The 13,378-nt window shown below is 52.6% G+C and overlaps 1 protein-coding gene across 3 annotated transcripts in view; it reads right to left on the bottom strand.

Annotated features, from left to right (window-relative positions):
* Positions 1 to 13,378, bottom strand: part of HDHD3 (haloacid dehalogenase like hydrolase domain containing 3) — a 71,774-nt gene that overhangs the window by 25,220 nt on the left and 33,176 nt on the right. Inside the window, exon 3 of one of the 3 annotated variants that reach the window (XR_011268549.1) lies at positions 5,948 to 6,001. The exons of 1 other annotated variant lie outside the window; for it this stretch is intronic. The gene's annotated coding sequence lies outside the window, so the exon portion shown is untranslated. Of the gene's footprint in view, positions 1 to 5,862; positions 6,002 to 13,378 lie in introns of those variants that run through there. One more of the 3 variants, XR_011268548.1, reaches the window with a different exon arrangement.

Here is a 13,378-nt window from a genome sequence, read left to right on the forward strand (position 1 = left end):
GTGATGGCCACAAGAAAAGCTGTTTTCCACGATAGAAACTTCAACGGGGCCGAGTGCAGAGGCTCGAACGGAGGTCCCATGAGCTTGGTCAGCACCACGTTGAGCTCCCACGCCGGGGCCGGAGCCTTCACCGGCGGGAACGATCTGAACAGTCCCTTCATTAACTCCTTCACCAGACGATGAGACCACAAGGACGTCCGCCCCGTGGTTCTGGTGTATCGGGAGATCGCAGCAAGATGAATCTTGATGGACGCGTGTGCCAGACCAGCTTTGGCCAGCGTCAGCAGGTACGGCAGTACTTGGGGAGCCGTAATCCGTAGAGGGTTAATCTTCTGTGCGTGGCACCAGACAGAGAACCTCTTCCATTTGTGTCCGTAGCATTTAAGAGTCGAGGACGCCCTGGCCTTTGCAGGAACCTCTCTGCAATCGGCCGGTATGTCGTATCCTCCAAACTCTAGCGCTGCAGGAGCCAGGCCTGCAAGTTCAGCGACTTCGGGTCGTGGTGGAGGATGGCGCCTCCTTCCCTGGAGAGTAGATCCGCGTCCGCCGGCAGCTTGATCGGCGGGGACGCTGACAAGTCCAGAAGGTCCGGGAACCATATCTGCCTCGGCCACGCAAGTGCGACGAGGATCATCCTGCACCGTGACCTCTTGAGCTGGTTGACGAGTCGGATTAGCAGAGGCAAGGGAGGGAACGCGTAGAGGAACAGGCCCTCCCAGGGGAACGAGAAAGCATCGCCCATGCTCCTCGTCTGGGGAAACCTGCTGGCGAACCTCCGGCACTTGGTGTTCGTCGCCGTCGCGAACAGGTCGATCTGGGGTGTGCCCCACCGTCGGAAGAGGCGATCCACCAGATCCTGCCGTAGTTCCCACTCGTGGCACGAGCGCAGCTCCCTGCTGAGTGAGTCGGCGATGGTGTTTTTTATCCCTGCCAGATGAAACGGCACCAGAAAAATCCCTTGGGCGACGGCCCAATGCCACAGGTCCTGCGCCTCCTTGGACAGCGCTGGGGACCTGGTTCCGCCCTGTTTCCTGATGTAAAACATGGTGGTGGTGTTGTCGGTGAAGATCCTCACCACCTTGCCCTTGAGGGACGGAAGGAAGGACCTGAGGGCCCAAAACACTGCACGGAGCTCCAGGACGTTGATATGCAGGGACTTCTCCGTCGGGAGCCAGAGTCCTCTTGCGTGCAGATTTTCGGTGTGCGCTCCCCACCCTTCCAGGGAGGCATCCGTGGTCACAGTCTCCTGGTGGGCTGGGGTCTGGAAGTCCATGCCCGCCGTCAGATGCGCGCGGGTGCCCCACCACCGTATCGCTCGTCGGAAACTCTCGTCGAGCTTGATCCTTTCCTCGAAGCTGCCCGTCGTCTGGATCCAGCGCGCATCCAGGAATTCTTGCAACGGGCGCATCCGGAGCCTGCACATGGGAATGAGGTAGATGCAGGAAGACATCATCCCGAGGAGGGACTTGATGGACCTCACCTTGGCCGCGTCGGCCACCAACATCCGTTGCACCTTGCCCAAGATGGTCCTGGTCCTCTCCTCCGACGGGGAGGCCAGGAGGGACACTGTGTCGAGCCTCGCTCCCAGAAACAGTGCGACTTGCGCGGGCACCAGGTGGGATTTGGCGTAGTTCACGGAGAATCCCAGGTCCGTGAGGAGTTGGACGGTCCTTGCCGTGTGGACCACGGCGAGCTCCCTCGTCTTGGCGCGGATGAGCCAGTCGTCCAGGTAGGGGTAGACGTGAATCCCCTCGCGGCGCAGCTGCGCCGCCACCGGTGCGAGGCACTTGGTGAATACCCTGGGTGCCGACCGTAGTTCGAAGGGAAGGGCTTTGAACTGGTAATGACGCCCTTGGACCACGAATCTGAGGGGTCTAGGATGGGGCGCCATCCTCCCGTCTTCTTCTTCACGAGGAAGTATCGCGAGTAGACTCCGGAGCCCCGAAGCCTCTTTGGGACGAGTTTGATGGCGCCCTTTCTGAGCATCGCCTTTACCTCCAGGAGAAGTTGAGGGACGTGAAGTTCTTTCCTGGCCACGGGGGGGGACACGCGGGCACCTTCTTTGAAACTCGAGCGCGTGGCCCCGGGCCAGGGCGTCCAGCACCCAACGGTCGGTGGAGATGGACTCCCACACGCTGACGAAGCCCGCCAGCCGGCCTCCCAAAGGGGTGCTTCGGTGGGGGCCCGACCCCACGGCCGGTTCAATCCTGCTTGGACGCGGCCTTGCCGCCTTGACCTCCTTGGCGACGACGGCGGGGTCCGCTAGACTTGCCTCGTCCTCTGTAGGCCTCTTGCGACGACGAGCGGGCCGCTTGACGGTAGGAAGCGAAACCGCCACCGGAACCTTTGGAGGCGCCCTTGCCTCCGCCGCTCCGAAAGGGCGTTCGTCGTTGCTGCAGGACTCCAAGGGCCCTGGCCGTCTCAGTATCCGCCTTGATGGCCTGAAGGGAATCGTCCACTGTCTTTCCAAACAGGTTGTTCCCGTCGAAGGGCATGTCCAGGACTCTGGTCTGGACGTCCTGCCGAAAGTCCGTAGCTTTGAGCCATCCACGACGTCGAAGGCAAACGCCGTTGCCCAGCTGGCGGAACCCAGTGTCGGCGATGTCCGTCGCCACGGTGATGGCGTGGTCCGAGGCCACCTCACCTTCCTGCAGGATCTCCAGGGCCTCCGCCCTCTTGTCGTCCGGCAGAAAATCCAGCAGGGGAGCTATCTTGTACCAGAGCTCCCTGTCGTAGCGGGCCACGATAGCCAAGGCGTTGGCCGCTTTAATCGTCGTCGCTGCCGACGAGATGACTCTACGTCCCATAGCATCCAATTTCTTTCCCTCGCCGTCCGGCGGGGAAGTCGATGTGGAGGCCGCACCCCCCCCCGCGTTTCTTCCTGGCTGCCGCGGAGACGACGGAGTCCGGGGTAGGCTGCGCCCGGAGGCATAGGGGGGCCGTGTCCGGGACCCGGTACTTTTTCTCGTACCGGTCTCTTCTAGCTGGCGTCGTGGAAGGGTTCTTGAGGGGGGAAAGGCCCTCATCCCAAATGTCGTCCAACAGAGGCACTGCGAGGACCGTCTTCCTCTTGGCCTCGCGCCGCTGATAAAGGAAGCCTTCCTTTTTCTTCTCCTCAGGGCAGAGTTGGAAAAGCTTGGAAGCCCTGGAGATCATGGAGTGGAAAGATCCGATCTCGTCGGGCGGAGAAGCCCTGGTGGGAGGCGACGACGGAAAATCCTCGTCGTATGCCTCGTCGTCCGTACCCGTCGCTGCCGTGTCAGTCCCCGTATCATCCCCTCGGGTGGACGGGGAGGAGGGCTGGACGGGGCGCGACGGTTGAAAAGGAGGTGGTGGATGGATCCTTCTTTTCTTGGTAGGGGGAACACCAGAAGGTCCCGGTTCTGGATCCCCCGACGGGAGAGGTTCCTCCGTCGGTAACGGTAGCCTCGTCCTCATCTCGGAGCATAAGGACTGTATGGCCAACAAAATGGCCGCCGAGTTGTCTTGCGGCGCTGGCAGAGGGGAATCCGACGGGCGAGCAGGGGCCCCGTCGGTATCCTCGACGATGTCGTCGTCGTCACCTGCGTCGGGGTCCATTCCGACGGGCTGGCCTTCTTCCACGCCTAGGCCGTGGCTTAAGACCTCGATCAGCTCCTCTTCTGAGGTTGAGGCCGAATCTACGACGACGCCCTGCCCCCCCTTCTTCTTCCCCACGGAGGGTTTCACGGGGGTCCTATCGATGGGCACAAAGGAAGACTCCCTCCGCGGAGGCAGGGAGATTCTGGGCCCTGAGGTCGCCACCACTGGTGTAGCCACCACAGGCTGAGCCAGGGCCGCCGCGACCGTTTCGATAGAGGGCTTGGTCGGATGGATCAAGGCCTTCACCACCTTAGGTGCGCTCACCGCCTTATCCTTGAGGGAGGGGGCACTGCCACGCTCCTCCTCTGCCTTAGAGCTCGACCGGGGCCTCTCCAGGAGCTTCGCCGGGTGCTCGGCCTTCCTCTTACCCGACCCAGAGCGTTGGCTCGTGGTTGATGGTGCCGGGGAGGGTGCGCCCTGCCTGGCGCCCGTAGAGCCCGACCGTTCGGCGCTCCCGGTGCCAGCGGACTCGCGGTGCTTGGCCTTATGTTGGGCCCCCGTCGCCGGGGCGCCCTCAAAGGTCTTAGAAGACCGCTCGGATTTCTTCTTCTTCTCGCCAGACGGGCTCTTACCCTCCAGCCAGTTGGCGAGACGTTGATGGCGGTCCTTCATGGTCCGTTCCGACATGTTGCCGCAAAACGCACAGTCCTTCTCCACGTGCGTCTTGTCCTCATGAAGGCAGTAAAGGCAGAAAGAGTGTTCGTCCTCCTTGAAGACGTTCTGCAGCTGGCATCCAGGGCAGACCCTGAACAGCTTTCCGGGCGTCGAGCTTCCCTTCTCCTGGGCCATCTCCGAGACCGGGCCTGAGAAGCTTCTGGAGTCCTCCGAAGCGTAGCTCGACGAAATCTTCACCCTTGAGGGGCACAGATGAATCCGACACGGGTCCCCGTTGATCGGATGTAGGATCGGTGGAGCTTGAGGCTCTTTTGACCGAAAGAATCGAAGTTTTTTGTGAAAAAGCGCGAAAAATAGCACTAACGCTCGAGAGCAATAGCACGAGGATCCCAACACATGAACGTGCGGTAAAAATCTGAAGATGGCTGCCAGAGGCGGTGCTTAGGTAGAGGGCAGTCATTGGCTGTGGTAAGTATGACGCAGAGACCAGTGATTGGTTATTACTACGAAAGACAGATCAGAAACGAAACTGATACTGGTTTTTTCTTTACCGAGGATTCCCAGCCTGAAGACGGGGAATATTCATGAGCATGTGAATCCATGCCAGACCCCATGCTGGAGAACTGTAATAGCGTCTATCTAAATCTTCCTGCCTCTACTCTCCGCCCTTTGCAACTCATCCAGAACAGGACTGCGAGACTTGTCCTTGGCCTCAAGCCCAGGGACTGTATCTCTCCAGGACTGAAATCACTACACTGGCTCCCAGTGACTACGAGGATTAAGTTAAAAACCCTCTGCATGGTCCACAAGGCCTTCTGGGGCCTGGGTCCTGAATACCTTCAACTCTCTCTTCCTAAATATCTTCCTTCTCAAGCTCATCGCTCATCCGCCTCCAACTCCCTCAGGGTCAGCCGCTTCTCCAAGCAATGAGTTGGGGGTAGATCTCTCTCCGTAGCAGGGGCCTCCCTCTGGAACAGCCTTCCTGCCTCCCTGAAACTTGAGGAGAATCATCTCTGGTTACGGAAGCACCTCAAAACCTTCCTCTTTGCCTCTGCTTTCTCTCCCCCTCTCCCCTGCTAAAATCACTGAAACTGCACTGAATCTGCAATCGGGCCACTCACCGAACTCGGTCCTTGGCCCAGCCACTCTACCCTGCACTGCCTCCCTGGCAACCCCTGCACTGCGGGACTGTCTCTGTATCCCTACAGCCCCTCCTCCCAGCACTTGTCTCCACTTACCTTGCACTTGCCACCAGCTGGCCCTTATTATTTATCATGTATTCTACTAACCCTGTACTGCACTTTCCTTATTATTTATCTTGTATTCTACTAACCCTGTACTGCACTTTGCCCTCTCCCTTTCCCCCTGCACTTTTCCCTTCCCCTCTACCCTGCCCTTGCGCGATCTGAATGACACCTGGCCTAGTAGGATCGTTGTCTGTCTCCCCTTGTCCCCCCCTGCCTCGTCGCGCCTTGAAACACTTGTGTATAGGCGCATTACAAATGCCAAATCATATCATATCATTAATTGTCTGTCTGTGTGAGCGCACTGAGACATATCGCTAGAATGCGATAATAATAATAATAATAATATTATTTAGGGGAAACATTTTTTAAATATCAAAATACATTATTGCAGCTATAATTGAAGAAAATAAGTGCAGCAAACCATAAACGTTTGAAACATTATTTAAATCTGTTATCAGGCATACATCAATGGCCAATGCATTTAGGAGCTCAGGCGGTCCTTCTTCAGAGTGAGATCTCTGCGGTGAGAAAAAAGAAAAGAAATGGAGAAGTCCTTGTTATTTAGCAGACTTTAAAAGAGTTGGATAAAAAAAAAGAATCTAAATGTGCAATACCTTAATACCTGGCCTGTGAAATAAGTAGAAAAAAAAACCAAAGCATAAAAGACCAAAGCACAATCTGAAAAAATAAAAGAAAACAATGGAAAAATCATCAAAAACATTCTTAACAAATTCCCTTTATGAGAAAGTAAAAAAATCAAGTATGATGAACAACAAAACAATGCATCAAAACCAGTGAAAACACATACCTGGCAAGAAAAGCGTTGAGTCCAGGAGTGGTTTGTCAAGAACCAAGGCGGCTCCAATTAAAGTAATGCAGCTGAAATCATTCATTGTTAAAAGAAAATAATTTAAAAAACCAAGTGAGCAGGTACACAGAAGTACCAGTGGTAGAAAACAGAGGTGGCTCTCTTCTGATTACCTGCTTTCATGTTTGAAGGGCATGGGAAAATCAAGTGCTGCAAATTGCACTGTAATAATTCAGCTTATTATAGCTCATAGTCAAGTACTTTGCAGAGAAAGGATGATGGTGTGTTTAAACGTCAACGCAGGCCAGTGACATTACGACGCAAACCAGCATAATGATGTCAATGCATACAAGCGTTGAGACATAGCATTGCGGAAAACTGGAGAATTGCAACAAAAAAGAAAAAGCCCCTCTCGCGAGTAGTGGGTCACATGGAGAAAAGGCAAATCATTGATAACAAACTAACCAGGGGATTAATGGAATTTTTTTAAAATAATGAATAAAAGTTAGAAAAATTGACAGCAAAATGGCAAAGAAGGAGGAATAATCAAAAAATCCAAAGAATCATAAAAAAATATAAAATATGGTATTAGATAAAAGAGAAAAATAAAAGAGAAAAGGTTGAGTGGATGATGCTTAAGGAAGGTCACGTAGGAGCAGCTAAGAAAGTCATCCTTATCTTACTTGACTCATATTTTCGATATAAGCATCAGTACTTTCTGCAAACATCAGCTACAGCAATGGGAGCCACAATGACTCCGGAATATGCAAGTGTTTTCTGCACAGATTCGAAGGTGGGGCGAGACGCCAAGGCGGGGTGAGTGCCGGACTCCAAGGTGGGATGGAAGTCAGATCCCAAGGTGGGGTAAAAGAAACCAGATCCCAAGGTGGGATGAAAGAACGCACAACCCGAGGTGGGGTGGAAGAACTCAGACCGCAAGGCAGGGTGAGAGACTAACCCCAAGAGACAGACTCCAAGGGAGATGAATGAAACCAGGCCGCATGTCAGGATGAGATACCGAACCCAAGGCAGGGAAAATGACAGACCTTAGGAGGGGTAGAAAGAATCCAGACCCCATGGTGGGTTGAAAGAAAGGCCCGAAGGTGGAACCTGAGACTGACGGGACGGGAAAAAAACAGGAGTACACCAAGAATCCTGGCTGGGGAACACTTGGAAAATACCTGATGTGGACATATGCAGCAGGAAGCACTGAAAAACACAACACAGATCTGAGACTGAGGCAGAGTGTCTGTGAATCCTAAGGAAAAAGACTAGCCAGAGACTGAGACTCTATACAAAAGAAGGGGGGTCTATAAGAGAAAGTTGGTGTCCTGACTGAAACTTTGCAACGGGGCAAGTAGCCCCTTGCCTCTTGAGAAAGAAACATTATGGTACGGTCAGAAACCAGCGACCATTCCTTTGTTTGGGGTGACGGCCCTTGTTGTACGTTTGATAAGAGTCAGGTTATTTTCTTTGTATCAAGTGGTAGGGACAGAAGTCAGACCATAATAGGTTTCTGGATGGCAAACTTGAGTTATTTTGTAAGACATCCTAACAAGCACTCTTTTGGATTTCTTTTCTTTAGATTAGGGCCAAGAGACTTAGGCACAGTGTAAATAGATGTCCATTTCTGTATTGTAATATTGGCCTCAGTGCACACACACGGAACCGCGCAATCGTGCCTTTTTGAACTTCATCTTGTTTGTTTTGCCCACTTTCCTGGGTTTTCGTTCCGATGCGGTAAAGTTTTACGAAGTCACCACTCCAAAAGCTCCTCCAACATGCCCCTGCACAGGAATGCTAAATCTGCTGAGTACATTGTTTGCCTTTAACTTAGAGCCTTGGAGATCTGGCAAAAACATAGCTAATCTGTAAATTAGGCGCCTTCCTGTCTTCCTGGACTCTCTTGATTTTCCGCAGCCAAATGTGAATGTGCATCTAGACGATTAAAAGGAAGCACAATTCATGGCATCTGAGGTTTTGAAAGACTAAGCTACTGAGTTGAAATACACGAGGAATGTTACCTTGTGTTAGGAACAAGATATACATCTACACCCCACTCTGCTCTGTTCCCAGACACTACATTGTCTAACAGATGACGCAGGGTGTTCCAGCATGTGTTGCCATAGCAAAATGCCCACGCCTGTAGGTCATGAACCCTCATCACATGATGGGTTTTAACGAATTTGCCATGTTGTTCAAACTGTATAAATGTAACGCTCACCTGGTTTCCGCAGGGGCGTTGGGGCACGGTTGGAGCCCTCCCTTGGTCTGGTTCCTCGGAATCACTTTCCCCTTCCGAGAGTGGTTGGACCTGCGGCTCAGGAGATGGGTATTACCCCTGTGTGAAGACGAGAGGCAATGAGAACGGAGTGGGGTCCCTGTGACTTCCCCCAGCCCTTTCGTGACAGAATATGATGTAGTTTTGTGATGTTGAACTATCTGTCCTGCCTTTCCTAGCAGGGGCACGTAGAACGGACGAAGTTACTTCACTGGCCCGTGCAATGTCTCATTCCATTTCCATAGGTACGAGAAGGGAGTCTGGATTGAGGAGAGTCCGGAACACCTTAGAGGTTGATGGAGTTTCCACAGTGACAGGTAAGTTGGTCTTTATAAGGGAACTTTAGTCTCTTGTATATATGCGGCCGTGTGAATGAATATAGGTTATTACCTGTTTGTTCTTTTCCCTCGTAGGTGCAGGCCGATGATGAAGAATGGTGTCTGGGTCCTCGATGAAGATTCGTGGTTGCAGGAGGGCATCTCCGGCTCCGACCGTGGTGGAATGTTGGCTAGGAAGAAGACTCGACTCAGGCCGTAATGGAATGGAGGTAAGAAGAAGAGTCCGGCACAGGCCACAAAGAGTTGCAGGTAAGAGGCGCGCTCAGCGAGGCAGCAGTTGGAGCGCTCAGCGATGTAGAGGCTGACAACAGGTAAGGTGTGCGCTCAGCGATGTAGCGGCTGGTGACAGGTAAGATGCGTGCTCCGCGATGTAGCGGGTGGGGACAGATAAGAGGCGCGCTCAGCGATGTGGAGGCTGGTAGCAGGTAAGATGCGTGCTCACCGATGTAGAGGCTGGTAGTAGATGGAAACGCGTCCAGAGATGGAGTCGCTGACAGCAGGTAAGAGGCGTCCGCAGCGACAGAGTAGCTGGAGAGAAGACGCTTGCGGAGATGAGGCGGAAGACCACCACCTTCTTGGGGGGTTTGGTAGGGCAATCCCATAGGAAATGTCCGACTTTTCCATAATATGAACAAAGCCGCTGTTCTCTTCTTTTTTCTCTTTCGGCCTTGGAAATGGGAGCTCGTAGTCCCCCTATTTGCATAGGCTCAGGGGTTTCATGGCCCTTGGTCTGAGTGTCCCGAGGCCTCACATACACTGATCTTCCTTCAGCTCTTGTGCGGTCCATTTTTCGGTCTTGTAACCGGTGGTCTAACTGCACAGTTAGGTAAATATAGTCTGCACAGCATTCGGGTGGGTTAACTACTTGAGCTAGTACGTCCTTTAACTCACCACGAAGCACCCGGTAAAACAATGTGGTCCTTTTCTCCTCTGGCCAGTTGATCTGTGCTACAAGGCGGTTGAAGGTGGCAATGTAGGTCAATAAGTCATGGTTTCCTTGTCTCAGAGACAGTAGTTTATTGTCCAATGCTTGCCCTTGAGTGTGTCTGGAGAACAGTTTTTCTAGTTCCCGTTGGAATTCTGCAAAGTTCCAAAGTATTGGATCATCCTGAGCCACTAACGGTACAGACTTATCAGCTGCACAGCCTTCCAAATAAGAAAGCACAAAGGCCACCCTAGCACTGTCATTAGGGAAGACTCCAGGTCGACACAAAAAGTGGAGGCGGCACGGATTCATGAACACCGCATATTTCTTTGGGTCGCCAAAAAAGCATCCGGGTGCAGCAAGTGGAACTGCCCCTGGGAGTACCACCTGTACTGGTGGTGAGGGCGGAGACGCCGGTATTGGTGTAATTCCAGGCAACGGGACTTGTCCTGCATGTGCCTGAAGCATCTGTCTTGCCAAGTCATCTGTTCGTTCTCGGGCTGCAATAAGGTCTCTCCTTAGGGAATTAGTCTCCTGTCTGGAAGCATGCACCTCGGCCCGTAGCTCTCCCAAGAGCTGGGCTAACTGGTCGGTTTCAGAAGTTCCCATAACGCCCAGTCAGAAGTTTGGACTGGCTTCGCGTTCTGTAACGCTCACCTGGTTTCTGCGGGGGCTTTGGGGCATGGTTGGAGACCTCCTTTGGTCTGGTTCCTCGGAATCACCTTCCCCTTCCGAGTGTGGTTGGACCTGCGGCTCAGGTGATGGGTGTTGCCCCTGTGTGAAGAGGAGAGGCAATGAGAACGGAGTGGGCACCCCGTGACTTCCCCCAGCCCTTTCGTGCCAGAATATTGTGGGCAAGCACTTTCCCATAGACGCTCACCTGTAGTTTTATGATGTTAAGCTAACCGTCCTGCCTTTCCTAGTAGGGGCACGTAGAACGGACCAAGTTACTTCACTGGTCTGTGGGAAGGTTGATCCAGACAAGTTGCGACCAATCCAAGTATGAGGTAAGTCTTTAGTATGATTATAGTTCGATCGGAATGACTGTATTCCGTCTAGCGGTAATTCTTGCAATGTCTCATTCCATTTCCATAGGTACGGTAAGGGAGTCTGGATTGAGGGGAGTCCGGAACACCTAAGAGGTTGATGGAGTTTCCACAGTAACAGGGAAGTTGGTCTTTATAAAGGAACTTTAGTCTCTTGTATATATGCAGCCGTGTGAATGCATATAAGTTTTAACCTGTTTGTTCTTTTCCTCTCGTAGGTGCAGGCCGACGATGAAGAATGGTGTCTGGGTCCTCGATGAAGATTTGCGGTTGCAGGAGGGCATCTCCAGCTCCGACCGTGGTGGAATGTTGGCTAGGAAGAAGACTCGACTCGGGCCGTAATGGAATGGAGGTAAGAAGAAGAGTCCGGCACAGGCCGCAACAAGTTGCAGGTAAGAGGCGCGCTCAGCGACACAGCAGCTGGAGCGCTCAGCGATGTAGAGGCTGGCGACAGGTAAGGTGTGCGCTCAGCGATGTAGCGGCTGGCGACAGGTAAGATGCGTGCTCAGCGATGTAGCGGCTGGCGACAGGTAAGAGGTGCGCTCAGCGATGGGGAGGCTGGTAGCAGGTAAGATGCGCGCTCAGCGATGTAGAGGCTGGTAGGAGATGGAAACATGTCCAGAGATGGAGCGGGTGACAGCAGGTAAGACGCTTCCGCAGCGACGGAGTAGCTTGAGAGAAGACGCTCGCGGAGATGAGGCGGAAGACTGCAGGTAAGAAGCGTTCCCAGGAAATCTCATAGATGAGGCTGTAATTTAGTGAGACACAGGTAGGTACAGCGGAGAGCGTTACGCTGCTTGGAAGCAGAATAACGCGAAGCAAGGGCACGTGGATGGGCTGGCCTTATATAGGCTGGTTCAGGCCCCTCCCATTAGCTCCGCCTACAAACTCCACCTTGCCCTTCTTTGGGCCTGTAGCACGTGCCTTCCAGTTCTGTTCCTTGGGCCAAGCCCGGCCCAGTTGCACACGCCGTAGGCCTAGAGTGTGCAGAGCACACTTTAACATGAGCCTGGCACCAGAGGCACCAGGACTGGGTCCAATGGGACCCTGGAGATGAGGAAGGACTGGCCCCATGACTAGTGGCCATGACAATTAGGTACGCTCACTCCCCCATGCTTTTGCTCACCTTCTCTATGCCTGTACACATGCATTGATGAATTTGGGTCCGCTTAAGCGATAATAAACAGTTGTTTATATATTTGTTCCTCGTGACTGGTGTGTCTTCATTTATTTGAAGTAGCCTCAAATCCCTGTAATTACCCTTACTAGACCGTGGGAGATAGAGTCGTGGGTTTGGAATTCCTACCTGGGGGTCCCCTCAGTGAATTGGAATTAGGAGTTACTCCCTTACTTCTGGGAAATTGATTTTCTGACTGAAGTAAGTTTTGACCCTTTAAAAGCTAACCTGTTGGCTTTAGCAAATTCTTGCCATAGGGGGACAACTAGATATAGGTAACATCTATTATTTAGTTCTAACTTAGGTAGGCCTAAAGGCAAATGTCATATCTATCTGGCTCCCTGCTGGAATCATTTAGAGGTGCTCTGACCTGACACTTCCCCAGGTTTGTCAATCAGAACTGATGGTTCAAGTGTACATATTTTGGACACTTAGGTACAGTCTCTCCCTCAGCCACTCCCGTTCTCTCCTTTCCCTTGATGTTATTACCTTCAGTTGTTTTCTCAATCTCTCTCTTCTATCCCTACAATGTTGACACTCTCACCCTCACCCCTCCTTCTACCCTCTCTTCTCACCCCATTCACTACTAAAGGATATTGTGCCCTGCTCACCCTCCGAGGCATATGGTGCCTTACACATGCTTTTCTACTAACCTTAACCCATTCTCACTGCCTATCTCATGCGACTACCTTCAGGCGCCCTCCCTCGCCATTATTCCTACTACCGCTTTGCACCACCCTACACTCTTCTTATCATGCCCTCTTTCCCTCCACTTTCACACTCTAATCGCCCCTCTCCTTTTCTTTCTTTCTCTTGCCTAATACACACACCTACCCCCCTTCTTACACTGCACTACATACAATAGGCACCACTCTCCCTCACAAGCAATACTTCACCTGTACTCTCCAACTCTGCCACCAACGCTTCAGCACTCAAATCCACCGTCCATTCTCTGCCTGGTCTCTCAGTCCACCTCCACAGCTGTTGACGTATCCCCTGCAAATTGCACTCTGTACTCCATTCCTGCCCCTTTTAAAGTGCTCCTGACCTTGTTTTTAGCACCCTTCTATTGACTGCAGCACTTACCTGACTCTATTGTATTGACCAATCTAAAGCTGTTCTTTCCCCAGGGGCTGGATTATTTAGGAGCTTTAAGAAAAAATTAAAACTCTCAGCCCAGCTACTTTTCAATCTCTAGTTGCAGGGTAGCAGCTCGCTGCCCAGGCTGCTCATTTTCCTGGTGGTGTTCTTCCTGTGCTGGTGAGTTTTGTTTCCAGTTCGGTTTGGGGAGGATTTCTGTGTCACACCAGTTCCCCTGCA

This window comes from Ambystoma mexicanum, chromosome 8, assembly GCF_040938575.1.
Source record: "Ambystoma mexicanum isolate Mex_15411 chromosome 8, UKY_AmexF1_1, whole genome shotgun sequence".
Taxonomy (NCBI): domain Eukaryota; kingdom Metazoa; phylum Chordata; class Amphibia; order Caudata; family Ambystomatidae; genus Ambystoma; species Ambystoma mexicanum.